The 19440-nt window shown below is 43.8% G+C and overlaps 1 protein-coding gene across 2 annotated transcripts in view; it reads left to right on the top strand.

Annotated features, from left to right (window-relative positions):
* LOC119164857 (trissin receptor-like) overlaps positions 1 to 19440 on the top strand; it is a 220866-nt gene that overhangs the window by 125655 nt on the left and 75771 nt on the right. Inside the window, exon 3 of one of the 2 annotated variants that reach the window (XM_075873138.1) lies at positions 18270 to 18587. The exons of the other annotated variant lie outside the window; for it this stretch is intronic. The gene's annotated coding sequence lies outside the window, so the exon portion shown is untranslated. The remainder of the gene's footprint in view (positions 1 to 18269; positions 18588 to 19440) is intronic. 2 annotated transcript variants of the gene reach the window in all.

The following is a 19440-nucleotide window of genomic DNA, read 5'->3' as shown; positions in this document are numbered from 1 at the left end:
ACACATATATATATATATATATATATATATATATATATATATATATATATATATATATATATATATATATATATATATATATATATATATATATATATATATATATATATATATATATATATATATATATATACGATGAAAACAATCTCGCGGCCAAAACATCAGCCTATCCTGGAACGATTTTTCCTTACATGCTTGATCTATCTTTATTAACTTTTACGTCCGGTTTATGCGTTATTTGTTCATAGTATATCAAGATATGTGCACAAAGCCAAGGTGCAGCCCTAGCACACTATCGCAAAGCACAATAGGAAAAACTGTCCCATGCCGCTGACTAAAGCTAGGCATTCGCTATTGTACCAAGAGGTCCAAGAGACACTGACGTCCTTCTTTTGGATCATGTACGAAAAATAACCAAGTCCAAAGTCTCGTGTTCTTTGTGGTATTCACTCGTTTTTTCTTCCTTCTCCCAGATGCACCACAAATTTTCGTTAAACTAGCCAGCATAACACTCTGGTAACGCTTTTCCTCTAGACTTCATCGACGAACGTAACACGCGCCGAAACGTCACATTTTTTGAATGCCATTACAATTTCTCAGCTGGTATCTTTTTTCGCTCGCTTTTATCATAATTTTTGTTTAACAGGCTAAATTTAACAGGCTGTGTGACAAATCGACTTCGTTCGTTGGCGTCGTCAATGAATGCAATGAACCTGCACACAAAAAGCGAAATGTCGCACGAATTTTTCAGAACCACCCGTCCATCATGATTCACAGCCGGCACACCGTGTCACCAACTTCCGTCAAACACGATATAACACTCACTTGACTCCGATGCTGGCCACGCTGCTGCGATGCCTTACTGACCGCACAGACTGTTCGTGCTTGAGATGACTGCGGCTGGAGTGCGCCGATCAGGAGGCGACCTGACAGCCAGCCTCGAGGAAAGCTAGCATCGTGGTCGCTTTACGACCGTCATGCAGTCATCCGTCGTACGCGCACACAGGCATGCACGCGTACTCTTCTGGTTAGGGCTGCGTGTCGGCGACCAAGTAAAAGCGTGCAGTATGGTTGAAGGTGTATGCGTGTGCATCGGTGGTCCGCTCAGAGGGGTCATCTAGGCTTGAGTGGCTTCATTCGATTATAAGTTGAAGTGAACGCTGAAAAGGATTGATTGATTGATTGATATGTGGGGTTTAACGTCCCAAAACCACTATATGATTATGAGAGACGCCGTAGTGGAGGGCTCCGGAAATTTAGACCACCTGGGAACGCTGAAAAGGAAATTTATTTTGAAACATAATGAAATTCACGCCGCATACACACATGCGATTCCAGCTGCAATGAGATTTTATTTACTCCTATATTCTGTGTCTTTTTATTATTACATTGGTTGGTATGTAAGGTTTAACGTCCCCAAACCACCATATGATTATGAGAGACGCTGTAGCGGAGGGCTCCGAAAATTTCAACCTCCTGGGGCTCTATAACGTGCACCCAAATCTGAGAACACGAGCTTACAGTATTTCCGTCTCCATCGGAAATGTAGCCGCCGCAGCCGGGAATCGAACCCGTGACCTGCGGGTCAGCAGCCGAGTGCCTTAGCCACTAGACCACCGTAGCGGGGTTTTTATTCTTACATTTTTTATATGTTGTATTGTATATGTTATATTGGCTTACTATCGGGTAAATAGCCTTTTCAATCAGTCAGTCATTGCATTCCTACCGAATAATGCTTGTTAAATATCACTCATCTCGGCACAACTTTTCTCGTATCTGTTAACCGATGTACCATGGTGGAGCAGTGGTTAATTGGTTACGCTGCTCAATCGAAGGTCACTGGTTCGATCCCGGTGGGTGTGGTCGCATTTTAATGGAGGCAAAATGCTAGAGGCTCGTGTACTGTGCGATGCCAGTGCGCAGTAAAGAAAACCAGACTGTCAAAATTATTTCCCGATCCCTCCACTACAGTGCCTCTAATAATCATATCGTGGTTTTGGTACGCTCAACTCCTGATATTGTTATTAGCCAGTAAGCCCACTCCGCTCTGTATAGCGTTGTCTGACCCGCAAGGGTAATGAAATTAACTTAAAAATATTTACCGAGCATGGCAAGATTAAACTGCATAACCACAGCTTGACTAATTCTATCACTCCTTTCAACAACAGGCATCGAAAAGGAAGAAAAAAGTGATTATTTTTTTTTGCAGAAAAGCGAGAAACGCGTTTTTTTTTTTAGTGTACATTCGTTACGATCAGTAGTATAAAGTTTACGCGCCTTCTTGATAACGAAAGAACACTTGGTCTTCTAGTTTCGAACACAAAAGCTTTGTGCAACTAAGACTCATTCAAGTGCAGCAATTTCTTTAATGTTGCAGCGTACTTTGAATATGCACCTTACATGTCAAGCACTGAATAGATCGTATCATTATTCATAAATATGGATTAACGTAGCTGTATAAGTATAAGTACCGTGGGCCGTGTTGCAAATCAGTTTTTGGAAAATACCATACTCCAAGATCAAAGTCCTTTACCCTACACAACTTTTTTATAACACAACGTTTTACCTTACACATAAAAATAACACCTCGTACCAATGATAACGTCCTGATTCAGACATATAAGGTGCCTCCGCGATAACGAACACTCTACGACATTCAGACGTATAAGGTGCCTCGGGGTCGGCCCATCTATGGTCATGCGAGAATGACATCTAAAGACGCCATCATATGACGTCACACTGTTCTGCTACATTGACATCACAATGACTTCATGGTGACGCAAAAACTTCTGGCGCTATTTCGTGACACAACGGCATCATAAGGTGGGGTCGTTATATCATGATAATTTTTTGCAACACTCGAGTTGACATCAGCCATCACTTTTCGTTATGAAGGGCATCTGAAGCTTTCGCCTTAATAACTAAAGCCGACTACCGTCGCAAATTGTAAAATCCCCTTCACGCAACGACCAGATGGCAGATGATGAAAAGAGAAAAAAAAAACATTAAAAAAAAACAAAAAAAAATTAGCACAAGAATGTTTGGCGTTATATATCATCTTTAGTGCTGGTGACATCGAAATTGAGACATTTATGATTCGGATCCTTCCAGGAATGTAACTTTTGGATATGTCACGCGGATCTACGTTTTTCGCTGATTAATGACGAGTGAAATGTGTATAAGGTTGGCAGCCCTGCCCGTGAGTTACTCTTTATTCTTTTTTTATGTTTTAAGGAAATTTTATCACCATATGTTGGCGGAGCTTGTGAGGCGACCGCACATACAAGCAGTGGTGTACCAACTCTTTCGCGAGTAGGGGGGGGGGGGAGAAGAATCTACCGCCCTCGTCAGCCGGTATATATATATATATATATATATATATATATATATATATATATATATATATATATATATATATATATATAGAGAGAGAGAGAGAGAGAGAGAGAGGAGAGAGAGAGAAAACTTCTTCGTCGACCCTCGCACTTTCATGGATTTTTCATACGCACAGCACTTGTTCAATAGCATAAAAAAGGTCCGTTAGTTTTAAGCAGCATGCACTGGGACAACCCATATATGTTTGTCATGCATGTAATAATATTACACGCGACAATTTTGATGCATTACGGTTACCTGAGAACTTTCCGCGTGAACACAATTAATTTGGGGTGGCCTCCTCAACGAAAAATATTTGATCATGCAATAAAATTTTTTATCGACTAAAGACGGCTCACAAAGAATTCAGTTTTTAAATATGAAGCGATCTTTAAGGAACCAAATGTATATTGAGCATTTTTATCTACTTAGCTTCCCGCTGAGCTCGAGTTGACTGCTCTATTCGTCGCCACTCATCAAACATACCACCATCGCTTTAAGTTGCCGTAAGCAAGGCTGATAAGACGTATTGGATACTAAAGCGGAAACCTTTCTTGGCGCTTCCAGTTCGGTAAAACTAAAATATTTAGAAAGATTAGTCGCAATCACGTGCTCACAGCAGCTTCAGCAAAGCAGCGGTGATGGTAATGTTTTTCGATGAAAGAAAATTCTTTTTCTGAAGCAGTTCTCATCTTTAACTGCATCGGCCAGTAGCAGCAGGATAAAAAAACATGAACAAGTGATGTAGTATTATAGGGCCCCTGTTCAGCGCTAGCCTTCTCTGCAGCGCTGCAGCAAAGGGCGTAAAGCATCGCAAGAAGCCTCCAAGGAAATCGTCACTTCTAAAATGTTGGAAAATTATCACTCTATTATAATTTCTCCTCCTAACAATGTAATTGTGTGATTACAGTGGTGAAGGAAAATTTTGCCTTAGTTGTTTGTTTTCCCCAGCGTGCAGCCTACAGTAACCACTGTCGAAAGTGGCCAAACTTTCTCAGTGGGGGGCTTGCGCCCCCCTAGCCCCTCCCCCCGGCTGATACCCCTATGCATACAACATACAAGGTCCAAAAGTTGCATATAAAACAGCCTTAACCCAAGAGCACCAGAACACAACAAATACGCGGCACATACAATATCGGATTTGAACACCATCATGACGTTGCAGCGTTGCTGTAGGAAGTCTCACAAACACCAAGAATAATGCACGCAATTAGTTTGTTTAGAAAAAACATCGCTACGCGATATTTATATGTATGAACTAGCTAGCCCTGCATCGCATTTTCTTAAAAAAGAACGTGCCGCTACTTGTCCACGAAGAAGAGAAAATGGCAGCATATCCACGGAGTGAATGACGGAGAGCGGGGCGAAGCTTCCGTCCGTCCTTTCGTTCTTGCTTCCGTCCATCCATGCGTGCGTCTGTGTGGCCGTCCGTGCGTCCATCCGCCCGTCCGTGCGTGCGCCTGTTCGTGCGTCCGCACGTTCATCTGTGCGTCCGTCCCTGCGTCCGTCCATGCGTCCATCTGTCTGTGCAGCCATCCATGCGTCCGTCCATGCATCTGTCTGTGTGTCCGTTCGTCCACCTATTCAACATTCCAAGTACCACCATCTCGCATCTTTTCATCATATATTCGTCATATAGAAGCACCGCCATCAAGCGGACATTCCAAAGACTGAACGAGAGGAGGCACACGCACACTTTCTTACAGCTTGAGCTTCGTGTCTACTTCCCACCCTTAACCACCTCGAGTTCATGGTATATACTAGTTCACTGTATTCATGGCCCCGCGGCTCAACGCTCGCTAAACCTTTCTAAAACCAAGGAGGTTACGCCCAGCGAGTATAACGTAGCAACCCTTTCTTGTCGGATAGTGCTCAATGTACATGCCAATGGCTGCTAAGGGGGAATCAGAGACAGGAGAATTCGGCTTACAGTTAACGCGCACGTTGCGAATTTTTTATTGTTCAACAACGCACAGAAGAAATCTCCCACTGGCACCACCTTTAAGGTCAAAATGTAAGACTGGTTACACACTACAGCTACTATTACTACTATGAAAGACAAACGGGTGCCGCTTTAAGGAGCTTCGTCCCTAAAATCACGTCTATCTTATAAATTTATACTCGTCTGGCGTAGCGGCCTAGGTACGCCTCCAGGCAATCTTCAACGCTTGCTAAAAGTCAGTAGAAAATCATTCAAGCACCGTTCAAATAGTTCCGTGGATAAAATGAAGGTAATCAATGAATTTTCGCACGTTTGCTAGCCTCGACGGTTGAGACACGAAAGGACCGAGGCATCTGCAACACTGAACACAATTAGTTGCAGCTGCTGTCCAATCTCGGCAGAAATCGTGAGTGTTCCGGCAATACGAGTCGTGATCGAGCGGCCTCGGGGGATCGTTGGCGCGGAAGCCATGCTCCACGCTTTCAGCGGCTAACAGGTGTTTGATCGACAGCCGCTTGGCTGATTCCTTTGTGGCCAGGCCTTTCTATACCGCATCGTGCATTGACGCCGTGAGCTAAGCTCATCTGAGCTTTGACCATGCTTCAGGTGGCCTCCGCTTTCTGACGTCACTAGAATGAGGAGTGGAAATATTGGCTAATATACCACGTGACTGTTGCCGCAAAATCTGAGAAGAAAAAACGGAAGAGAGAGCGAGGAAAGGTTGTTAGGCAGTTTCAGATAACTCGTATACGCTATCGTGCACAGGCGAACAGGAAGGGGGAGGAGGTAAGTTGTAAAAGTAAAGGAAGTAAGAAGAGAGCACTCTCTCTCTCACTCTCACACAAACACATACACGGACGCACATACCTCTGCGACATTTCTTTTACAAATATGTTGTGAGTAGAATTTCTCCGTGGTCATGCATACGGGACATCATTGGTGATGTATCCCACACGCACACGCGCACACGAAAATGCGCAGAATGTCACATTTCGTCCGTCTTCCACGGTGTACCACGTTGCTATCAGTCTACAGCCGCGCTTGTACTAATATTTTGTCTTTAAATATTATAACAATGCCTTCATTGCCTGAAATAAGCTTTAGTCGCTCTTCACCAATGAACCCCAAACTAATAATATCTGGGATCGCACGTCCCCAAACCACCATATGATTGAGAGACGTCGTAGTGGAGGGCTTCGGAAATATTGATCACCTTGGGTTCTTTTAGCATGCACCCAAATCAGAGTACACGGGCTAAAGATTGTTTCATTCTGACGTCACGGGAACGAGGAGCTGGCGTCACGAATTGTGCAGCAAAAACTGGTAACGCCCGGACGGAATAACGCCCTTAATTGATTGATATGTGGGATTTAACGTCCCAAAATCACCCTATGATTATGAGAGACGCCGTAGTGGAGGGCTCCGGAGACTTGGACCACCTGGGGTTCTTTAACGTGCGCCCAAATCTGAGCACACGGGTTTACGACATTGCCGCCTCCATCGGAAATGCACCCGCCACAGCCGGGATTTGAGCCCGCGACCTGCGGGTCAGCAGCCGAGTACCTTAGCCACTAGACTACCGCGGCGGGGCGAGAATAACGCACTTGTTCTCTGCATTTTCGCGCGTGGTTTAGGGGCCCTTTAGCAACTAAATGAACAGTGTCTCGGTGGACGTATAAACATACAAACAGCTGGACGGGTGCACTCGACGTTTCCTGTTCTTACAAGATTCGCATGGCGATACACAGAAGTAAGAAAACAAGTGCTCAACAGCCCTAAATGGTAGAACCCATGCGTATTATGTAAAATATTCTATAGACCTGCCACGTTGCTCCAGTTATGGTGCTAGAATGCTGACCCTGAAGGTCGCGGGACCGAATCCCCGTCACGGCAGCCACTTTTTCGACGGAAACAAAACTGCTTGATGGCCTTGTGCTTACATTGAGCTGTACGTTAAAGAACCTCAGCTGTTCGATATTTTCAGAGCTCCCCACTACGGCGTTTCTCAGAATCATGTCGTCGTTTAGTTACGTTGAACCAGCGCATAACCCGTGGTGTACGTTATATTATGACCGTTGCATACGTGATAAGATTCCGCAAGACACTGCTTCATTTCATGCGCAACACCTCCCCAAATGCACTCATATAATGCAGAAACACACAAAATATTATGCCTTCAGGGCAGGTTTATATGCCGCAAGAAATACACACATACACGCACACATGCACACACATATACAAACACACGCACGCACGCACACATGCACGCACACACACAAACACAATCATACAAACACACACAAACACAATCATACAAACACACACAAACACACATGCACACACAATTATTACCGCGAGTGTCTCATCAAACGGAAATTTGGACCGTCGGTGGTGACCATCACACTGCGTCAGAGATGTGTGATGCAGAACATCACCAATGATGACGTCCCAAATCGAAAACACTCGTGATGGCATGGCAAAAAAAATTGCTGATGCAGTTTTAGCTCTCTCCTTTTGAGAGCGAACAAAATCAAAGAACTGATGACATCAACGATGACCCACGGTGAGACCCGTGAAGGCAACTACCGAGCGAAAGTTGAGCGCTGGCGAAAACTAAAGGCTAAATTAGAATGAGCTGCAAAACACGGTGCCTCGCCATCAAGATCCACCCGCCTCTTCGAGGTTACAGTCCGAAGATTGTAAACCCGAAGCTTCAGAATATTCCTGGTGCTTCACAAGATACCCGACAGAGTAAATACTCTGGCTACGACTACTGCCAAGTGCCAGCAACGACCCAGCATATCCTCTGGCGATACCGAGTGCACGAATCAAGCCGAGTGGCTCTCACGAAAAAAGCTCAGCGTACCCTGGCTCACCTACGGCTAGACATGGAATGGACTACCCACTGGATACTCGAAAATCTACTCATCATAGCCAAGCTGAGTATAAGCCTTGCGCACGATGGCCATTAACTGCCCAGCAATAATAAGCTCACCAATTAGCAAACACCTGTCTTTTATGTTTTCGTTCTTTTTTTCATATAACGTTGCTGAATACAAGTGCGAACACATTTATTTATTTATTTATTTATTTACAGGTACCTTACAGGCCCTTGGTTAGGGCATTGAGTAAGGGGGGCTAACAAAGACATGTACAACAAGTAAAAGGGCGAAAGGTGCCAAAACGTAAGCTTGGGAGATGAGTAACAAATAAACAAGAAATAAGTAAGTATAAATTGACATCATACATCGTTACCAAAAAACGAGAAAGATGCAGTTCATGGCACGCAGCAGTTAGGAAGTGTACAATACGTGTAAGTTAAATTGGCACAGATTGTGGTATAATACACTGGGAAAATCATGAAAGCGCTTGCAGGAAGTGTGAACAGTTCGTCCTTAGCAAACAAAAATAAAGCACAAAAAATAAGAGGGCAATAAGCCCATCAGAAGAAAACTTTTTGCACAGCATTATGAATGTCATATACATACAAGAACGAAGCTGTGAACATAAAATTATCAACCAAAATGTAAGACCAATTTGTTGCGGAAGGAAGCAGGGTTAGTGTCAGATACCAAGTTATCGGGAAGATCATTCCACAACGTGGTGGCACGAGGCAAAGCGGATGCGTTAAAAGAGTTCGTTTTGCCGTACATGCGCGAGAAGCTAAGCCCAGTTATGGGCTTAGCTTCTATAACATTGTTATAGTTAAATAAAGTTTTTAATCAATTAGTCGACCAAGACAGAGAGAAAGAGAGAGAGAGAGAGAGAGAGAGAGAACATCTATTATGTAAAGCTTGTGAGGGGAGATGGGAGGGTCCCTTATTTCAGCAAATCTCTGATCTAGACCACCCGCCGGGCTTGAGCGATGAGTCGACGCTGGTCGACTAGGTCCGGCTCGGAGATCGCAGCTTCTTACGCTTCACTTAGTAGGCTTGAGTGTGCATCTTTTGCTGCTGCTTGTAACCTTGGGAGGGTTACTTTGCAGGAGGTGCACCAGAGTCTCTGCCACAATGCATAGAGAAAAAAAAAAACGACACTTGGTAGTTCTCTGCTCCCTATACGTTGACTGTGAATAAAAAAAAAAGAGCGTGTCTTCCTTTGAGTCTTCTTACGTGAGTCTACAAGAGTCCCCATGAGTTTTTTTTTATTATTAAAATTCTCTATAGAAGGGCTGATTAAAATACACTAAGGGGCTCCACTCGACGAAAGTAGTCTAGTCAAAAGTTCTGAAGCGCTGTCATAACCACACGATGCATTGTGGGTTGCTGGTGCGCTGTCGAAGCAACTGGACGCTATGAGCCGACTGGTGACAGCTTAGCGTGAAATATATAAAAAAGAGGTTCTAATAATGGGTCCGGGATGTGGCAAGGTATGCTTGTGAGACACTGTTTTTTTTCGATGCTTTCACGTTCCAGCCCCATCATCGCACATGCTCCTGCTGATGAGTGGCGTGTTTCGAATTTACGGCTGTATTGAAAAGGCAATCATCTCTGTTTATGGCGTATAGGAGATAGAAATGTGCAGGAATTGCTCGTTAGACCACCTTTCATGCTTGCGCAAAAGGAAAGTTTAAGCGGAAGTAACCACGAGGGGGAAAAGCAAAAGAAAAAGTTTCTGAGTAAGCGTTTCCACTCACGCCAGTAGAAAAAAGACGAATGGAAATAGGTGATTAAAGCGAAAGCCTTCATAAAAGTGTGAAAATTGACCGTCGGCTCCCCGTTGCGTAGATGTCGACACGAGTCATGCAGAAGATCCTCCCCGCGTGGTGACGATAATCAAGACTTCACGCATCGTGTAAAGTTGCGACGTCATCTTGACATTTTTGTCTCAGTATAAACGCGCAAAAGAAGCGAGGCACCATTAAGCAGGCTCGAAGAACGCGTTGTGTGTCTGCTTTTGGGCGCCGTGCCCTTTTGCGATCTTCATCTTCAGCGTGAACAGTCTAGTCAGCTACTTTAAAATATAAATATGACGTTACAAAGCGTGACGTCACAGGATGACGCCACTTTGTTATTGATAATAGGGTTGGTTTGTGGTGACGTACATGCGTGTTCTACTTATATTTATTTCTTTTTATTTAAAATATAGCTAGCCCAAACTAAGGGTCATATCGGGTGGATTGACACAAATACATATGAAATTGACAGTGATAAAACAGACAGAAAACAAGAAAACAAACTTTGATAAAGACATGGTTCGTAAAACAACAATGATATTACAAATAACTACACAGTAGAAAATAAAATATACCCAGCAAAAATATATCTATATCGTATACTAATTTCAATATAATAGTGTTCTTTTCGAAATAGATATTTTTATTTGCTAGTAAGCGCTCGTCTTATATCCTTCTTGAGTGTTCGTACATATTGGCGCTTGTTTCATCATGAACTTACACCAACATGCCCAACTGGTATAGGCGCTTGTTTCATCATGAACTTACACCAACATGCCCAACTGGTATAGTGATCGTAAATGTAACATATTGCCGCGTTCATAGCTGCATTTAGCGACGACAACGAAGAACGCGGATTTGCTCGAGAGGCGCAGCGCAGCGCTTCCAAGTCGTAAGCGACCATCACTCTCTTTGTTGGTTGACCAACATGAAAGAACCATCTGGACGTTTAGCACGATGGAGCTTACGGCTCCAAGAGTACGACATGGCCGTAGTTTACAAGTCCGGAAGGCAACATTTAAACGCCGACTGTTTGTCAAGGTCACCGATTGAATCACCGGCTATAGAGGATGATGATTTCCCAGGTTTTTTAGGAGTTGTTGATGCAGCTATCATTTCTCGGCAACAACAAGATGATCGGGAGCTCAACTCGCTTATAGAATTCTTGAACGGACGAGCCGCCAATGCACCAAGAGTGTTTTCGAAGAACTTATCATCATTCTGTTTACGGGACGGAATTCTGTACAAAAAGAACTTTTCATCAACAGGTAGAAGCTATCTGCTGGTAGTTCCTGGAGCTCTCCGCAGCGAAATTTTACAAGCCTGCCATGACGAAGCCACTGCGGGCAACCTCGGTTTCACAAGAACACTGACACGCATCAAAGAAAAATATTACTGGCCAAGAATCGCAGCAGAGGTTAAACATTACGTCCGAACATGCATTGACTGTCAGCGGCGCAAGGTACCACCTGTCAAACCCGCTGGGCTATTACATCCTGTGCCCGTGCCAGAAACCCCGTTTTCTCAAATCGGAATAGATCTGCTGGGCCCATTCCCAACATCGGACAGCGGCAACAAATGGGTTATAGTGGCGACGGACTACCTCACCCGATACGCGGAGACCAAGGCAATCGCGAGTGGCACTGCAGCTGAAGCGGCTCAGTTCTTCATTGAGAACATTGTTCTGAGACATGGTGCTCCAGCTGTCGTCATAACAGACAAAGGTACCGCGTTTACAGCCGAGCTTTTGCGCATTGTGCTTACGCTCAGTGGCACAGCGCATAATAAGACGACAGCTTACCACCCACAAACTAATGGGCTTACAGAAAGACTTAACCAGACAATCGCTGACATGCTTTGCATGTACGTCGACGTAGAACACAAGAATTGGGACCGAATATTGCCGTACATCACATTCGCGTATAATACGGCGCGCCGGGAAACAACAAAAATGACACCGTTCGCACCAATTCATGGCAGAGAAGTTACGACAATGCTTGACGCCATGCTGCCTTACGATTGCAATGATTCAGAGACAGACGCCGCAGACTTCACTGAGCACGCCGAAGAAGCAAGGCAGCTTGCCCGCGTCAGAATAATGAACCAGCAGCAACTTGACGCCCAAAGGTACAACCTTCGCCATCGATTCGTCATTTATCAACCAGGAGATAGAGTCTGGGTTTGGTTTCCTGTACGACGACGAGGCCTCTCAGAGAAACTCCTACGCCGATACTTCGGACCCTACAAGGTTCTGCGTCGTCTTAGCGACGTGACGTACGAAGTCGTGCCCGACGCCTCCTCTTGTTCAAAACGTCGCCAGCATCTGCCTGAGACAGTGCACGTGGTCCGCATGAAACTTTATCACTCTCAGTGATGTAAACACTCGATGGCCGCATGTCTACCTGTTGAGCGTCAAGACGACGCTCACTCTGGCGGGAGGGTAATGCCGCGTGCATAGCTGCATTTAGCGACGACAACGAAGAACGCGGATTTGCTCGAGAGGCGCAGCGCAGCAGAGTGAAGAAGACGACAATCTTAGCGGCCTTCTCTGTGAGCGTCTCTACAAGTCCTACTGTCCGTGTTTTTAAATAAACCCCCTGTCATTTATAACCCGCGACAATATGTTTAGACTATGCCGGAAGTTAGCCGACCGTCGCCCCATTTAATGTAGCCGCGCCAACGGGCACCAGACAAGGCTCACCTTCAAGTTGCTTCACCCATAAAACAGATTGATTATTCCCTCATAAACTAACATGAATAAATAACGACAGACTGACAGGTGACAGATTTATTTGCCGTCTGTCTGCGCCCGTGGAAGGCTCTCAGAAGTTGATAAGGACGCCTTCATGGGCTTGGTGGTTCATTCTATGCACGAGAATACTTACGCAAAACTTGAAAGGTACATCACAAAGAAGACACACGACCGCATAAAGCGCAAACTACCAACTGCTTTATTGACAGCGGAGCCTCACTTAGGCAGGCGTTCTGAACAGAACTGCGCAGACGTGCATGAACACACAAAGTGCTAATGCATTGTATTTATCAAAATTTCATCATTGGTTGCGTCCTACCCAACACATAAGGTCTCGTCTGGTCACCGAAGTCTAGACATCAGTCTATAAGGAGGTCTCGTTCACTTACACGCATAACCCCGACCTAAACCTCCAACTTCTGATTCATAGTTACTAGCATACACTTGGTTTTGGTCCCACACTTTGGTCTCCGTTATTGAGTTCAGACGGGAGACATTGGCGCCGTACCAGGCGAGCCGGAAGAGACAGCGAGAAATGTCGGGAGTTCGTGAAGTCACTGCGCTCGACAATCAAATAAACGTGCACAGGTGGTCTCCACCAAATGGTCAGCGTATACCTAATTCGGGAGTAGTTTGTGGACGTTCTTCTTGCTTTATATCTTTTTAAACGCGAAGCATTTCTTAGCAAACTTTGACGACTTTGAGCGTGCGTATCTATCTATCTATCTATCTATCTATCTATCTATCTATCTATCTATCTATCTATCTATCTATCTATCTATCTATCTATCTATCTATCTATCTATCTATCTATCTATCTATCTATCTATCTATCTATCTATCTATCTATCTATCTATCTATCTATCTATCTATCTATCTATCTATCTATCTATCTATCTATCTATCTATCTATCTATCTATCTATCTATCTATCTATCTATCTATCTATCTATCTATCTATCTATCTATCTATCTGTCTGTCTGTCTGTCTGTCTGTCTGTCTGTCTGTCTGTCTGTCTGTCTGTCTGTCTGTCTGTCTGTCTGTCTGTCTGTCTGTCTGTCTGTCTATCTATCTATCTATCTATCTATCTATCTATCTATCTATCTATCTATCTATCTATCTATCTATCTATCTATCTATCTATCTATCTATCTATCTATCTATCTGTCTATCTGTCTATCTGTCTATCTATCTATCTATCTATCTATCTGTCTGTCTGTCTGTCTGTCTGTCTGTCTGTCTGTCTGTCTGTCTGTCTGTCTGTCTGTCTATCTATCTATCTATCTATCTATCTATCTATCTATCTATCTATCTGTCTATCTGTCTGTCTGTCTGTCTGTCTGTCTGTCTGTCTGTCTGTCTGTCTGTCTGTCTGTCTGTCTGTCTGTCTGTCTGTCTGTCTGTCTGTCTAGAGAGTGTGCCCAATGAAAAATAAGACCTGCGCTCTTCAAAATAAAACTTGTTGAAAGTTAGCGCTCATCTTCTTATCTCTTGTCCTGTCTCAAGTTTTTGCTCTAAGCAATCAGTTCACAAAAGAGAGTAGACGCGCCTCTTTAAGGAGAATCCAGAACTCCAGCCAGAACTTTCGAAAAAAGTGACGTGGCTCATTTTTTTCCCTATTAGAGTGTTGTACGAAGCCTCTGGATATGTGCCATTCCGAGGGGAAGTGATTTTAAAATGAAAAGAAAAAAAAAGTGAGCCCCGTAACTGTCTCTTAGTGGGAGGACACCTCAACAGTAGCTCACGAGGGGGGAGGGGGTAGAGAAGGGAATAAAAGGATAGTATTAAAATTAGAGAGATAGGGAGAGGGATGAAGGAGAGAGTGAGGCGCAGGGACACGCAGCAACCGAAGTAAGAAAAAGACAGGAAAGAAGGACACTGTTGCAGAAGTCCGAGGACGGGGCACCAATGGTGAGAGCTCATGTCGGCGCGAGGAGATGGCGTAGGGCGAATCCAGTCGGCCAGAGCTACGCTGTCGTCGTCGTAGGAGACCGGCGGCAGGAGATGGCGTAGGGCGAATCCAGTCGGCCAGAGCTGCGCTGTTGTCGGGGATCGCGAGGGCACAACCGGTCGGCACGGAATCCAGCGAGCGAGTCCCTATGTGCCATTCCTGGGATAATTGAAATAGGGGTATGATGTACCAAGAGCGGGACAGGCAATGCATATCTTGCCGTTCGTAGAGCACGCACCAAAAGTTGCACGAATTTCACTTTCTTTGTTTAGACGGCACTTCAAAGTAAAGTGAAATACTTATATCAGCGCTTTCATCACACTTGCAGCTCCTGTTGCACATCTCTGTGCTCCCAGGATGCGGGACGCTGTGGGAATAACATGGTTCAGTGGTTCAAAGCGATAAGTTGCTGCGCTCTGGTGTATCCCGAATCACGTTACGCAGGTGGGATATTGAGACTACTTCTAAATCAATAGCCTCAATTTCGTTCGTTGCACTCCTATCGTAAATTGAATGCTCATCACTTTGATCGTAGTGTTGTATGAGCTTACTCGCTAAATTGTTCTCAAGTTGGAAATTGCTGACGGATACGACACTCACACGCAACGCACGCGAGCATACAGATGGACATAAATGAACAGACTCCCTCCCTCTCCCTCTCTCTACACACACACACACACACAAACACACACACACACACACACACACACACACACACACACACACACACACACACACACACACACACACACACACACACACACACACACACACACACACACACACACACACCAATTAAAACCAATGTAATGGAAATAGGAAGAAAGAAAAGTGGGTGAAAAAATAACTTGCCGTGAGCAGGAATCGAACCTACGACCTTTGAATGATGTTGATGAAAATAATGAAGATTTATTGTTGAAAAGAGTAGGAGCAAGGAAAGATGAAAACTTGTAGAGAACTTGCGATGGCGATTCGTGCATTGTGATTCGAAGGTCGTAGGTTCGGTTCCTACTCCCGGCAAGATATTTTTTCACCCACTTTTCTTTCTTCTTATGTACATATGTACATATATATATATATATATTATGTACATATATATATATATATATATATATATATATATATATATATATATATATATATTGTCACGCAGTTTATTGAAGTACAGACCAACTGGAAGGCCGAGGAACGCCAGAAGAGCGAGGAACGCCGACAGGCCGAAAATACAAAACAAACGCAAGCTCGGGTCGCGCGCGTGCAGCAACGCTGTGGCTTGCCGTTTCATGCTGCTTCGTCGTCGTTCGCATAGTTCCCTACAATATATATATATATATATATATATTTATATATATATATATATATATATATATATATATATATATATATATATATATATATATATATATATATATATATATATATATATATAGTTGTCTTTATTTCAGACAAATGTATGTCTTGGATACAAGGGCAAAAGGCAGATGTCCTCTGCCTGATGGGACCCAAGTACCCGATAGCACCACTCAGAGCATACAATATAAAAAGAAATACAATATAACACACTAATAATGCATGCGTAACATTGTTTTTGTACAGGGTAAATGAAGTACATACTTGTACAGTAACAAAAAAGATTCACTACACTACAAATAACGAAACCAAAGAAACATATGACCCCTATATACAGAACTTATCAATCTTGAGGACAGGATAGAAGGTAAGCTTTGATACATTTTTTGAAAGATTTCAGAAACAAAGATTTCTGCACGATTTCTATAACCCGAGTTTGTTTGTTGAGAAGACTGGGAATTAAATATGTGAGTGCTTGCGTTCCAGAGGTGGTTCGGAAAAGTGGAATTCTATAATGGTCGCATCTTAATTCTTAAGGCACATAGCTACTAGATTGCAGTTCAATATATGTAAAAGAATATATATATATATATATATATATATATATATATATATATATAAAGAGGTAAATAAAGAAAAAGCTAGAATGGATGTGGGAAATGCGGAAACTGGAGGTGTTTCAAGGAGTCCGCTTGACGACACGTGGGCTCCAGTATCTTCCGTCCGTTCCTCTTGTTTTGAAACTTCTCTACAAGCTTCCATCTTCCCTTACTCCTACTCTTTTCAACAATAAATATTCATCATGTTCATCACCGTCATTCGCCTGACTACGCCCACTGCAGGACAAAGGCCTCTTTCATGTTCCGCCAGGCACCTCGGTCCTGAGCTTGCTGCTGCCACTCTACACCGGCAAACTTCCTAAGCTCACTTCGAGAGCAAATAATATAGCGTGCCATCAACTAAAACAATAAAAGGATAAGTTCCATTACGATGAAAGAGATTTTCTGGTCCAAAGAAAGAGCTAACGTAATCCGCTCATGGACCCGGTTTCTGAAAATGTGCTTCGAATGACACCATAAAAAGAGGACATAACGCGGCGGAATGAAAACGAAAAAAAAAAAGCCCCTTTATTTTGAAGCCGCTGCAGGTTCGTTGTATTCAGAGCGATTCGATATCACTGAGGTACTCTAGACATTCCTGAACTCATGGACATTCTATTTTAGGCACGAGTATGTTCAACGAGATCTTCTTTCTATGATGTACACCGTCTTCAATGCGAATGGATTGCCCGCTGCACCAAGGTATTGCATGCTACCGAATTAAAAAAAAATGAATAGGACAACTTCCAAACGGTAATATTGAAGAAGAAGAAGAAAAAAAGTGAAGTAGAGAGCGCCACCACCCTTGCCAACCACATCTAAAAAAACGAGCGAGGAATTCGGCGACATATTATACCAACCATATAGCACAATACACAAATATTCCGGCTCGGTCTGTACTTACAAACTGTTGGCTTAAAGATACAATTTTCGGCTCATTTTTTATGTTGGTTTCAATCTTTGATCTTCCCTGCGGAATCTTCCACCTTCCTTGTCTTCTTTCCTGCCCTTCGCTGCACTTTATTGTCATCACCTTCTGGGCTGCCATCAACTGGCTTGGACCTCCTGATTTCCCGAGTTCGGTATTCGTTCTCTTTTTGGATAGTGCCACAAGGCAGTAGTGGGATTGGGGCATAAAGCGGTAGAAGGTCTCTGCTTGGAAGAAAAGACGCGAAGTGGATAGAGACTGGTCACGGCCTATCAGTGTGTCACCCTTTGCCATCGCATGTAAACATCGTAAATATCCGCAATAATGCGTTTCCTTGTAAGCATATTTTACGCTTCTGCCATCCTATACCGACCACCAAGATTCTCTCCGTAAATATGTAGGCTTAAATGAACATCAATACACATACACATATATGCCTAGCAGTCGAGCACTATAACTACACAGACCACCTGAGCGGCTACTGTGCTTTAGAGTCGTGGGCTACCATAAGCTACCCTGCATACGTCAGTGCGCAGAAAACATCACGCACGCACGCGATATTTTCACGGTTGAAAACAAAATGAAAGAAAACCTCAGCAGGAAAGGGGTTCGCAACGTATGTATGATATCTCAAAAATGGGCTTGGTGGCACCGTTCGGAGCATCAAGCTAAACTACGTGCTCTTCGTTATACAGGTATGCCTAGGCTTTCACGGGACTGAACCTGCTTCCCTGCTGGGTTGCTGTGGTCATTCCGCCACAACGCCGATGTCATCAAGTATCGAACACGTTGAACTTGGGACAACGCTGCTACCGCTATCAGCACGGCAGAACGAACCCCATCATGATGCGACGCTTCGCACGTCACGCCCGGAGGATCCTTTTGGCACACCAGCGACATCTGGCCCATCGGCGGGACTGCATAAAAGGCCGAGCATGACCCGCGCGCGCTTCACTGGGCTTGGTGGCACCGTTTGGAGCATCATGCTAAACTACGTGCTCTTCGTTATACAGGTTGGTGATAAACGGTCCTTTGTTAATTGTACTAAAACTAGTTACGTTGGACTAGTTGTGCTGCCAAGCCCACAGTACATGTTGTTTTGCTACCTGCAGTGTGTTCGCGTGATATTTTTGTTATTGCAACTGAGTGGTGACGTAGAAGAGAACTCGGGTACTGACAAAATAGATCAAATACTAAAGGCCGTCAATGAACTTGAGACATCTCATACAGCTCTTGAGACGGGTCTTAAAGATGTCCAGCTAAGGCTATCTCAGATTGAAAGTACCCTTACGTCATTAAAGCAATGTCAGGAGAAGATAGAAAAATGTGAAGCAACCGTATCGGCTATGCGCAGTGAGTTCACTGAAAGGCACAACAAAATAGAAGAACTAGAATATAGAAGCCGCCGAAACAATATCATTATCTATGGTCTTAAAGAAACAGAACAAAAACCAGAAATGGTGCAACAACTTGTGACGCGAGGGATATCTTCTGCAATGTTGGGCATCGAAGTGAAATCTGTTGAGCGTGTGCACAGGCTCGGTCTTCGGAAGCCTAACCGCGATCAACCGGTTATATTGCGCTTCTATAATTTTACAGAAAAAATGCTGGTATTACGAAACTGTTATAAACTAAAAAATACACCCATATCTGTATCAGAAGACTATTCGTGAAACTCGGAGGAAGCTGTGGCAGGCGTCTGCGCTGAATCGCAGTAACGGAGATAAGGTGACACTAGTTTATGACAAACTTAAAATCAACAAAGAATGCTTCACATGGAAGGAGATGGAAAATAAAATGGTAGCAGTGAAACGTGCTCGTACTGATGGTCACAAGAAGCCAAGCACTTCTTAAGCATGACCGAAA

The sequence above is a fragment of the Rhipicephalus microplus genome, chromosome 9 (genome assembly GCF_043290135.1).
Source record: "Rhipicephalus microplus isolate Deutch F79 chromosome 9, USDA_Rmic, whole genome shotgun sequence".
NCBI classification, from domain to species: Eukaryota; Metazoa; Arthropoda; class Arachnida; order Ixodida; family Ixodidae; genus Rhipicephalus; species Rhipicephalus microplus.
This window is presented reverse-complemented; position numbering and strand designations above follow the sequence as displayed.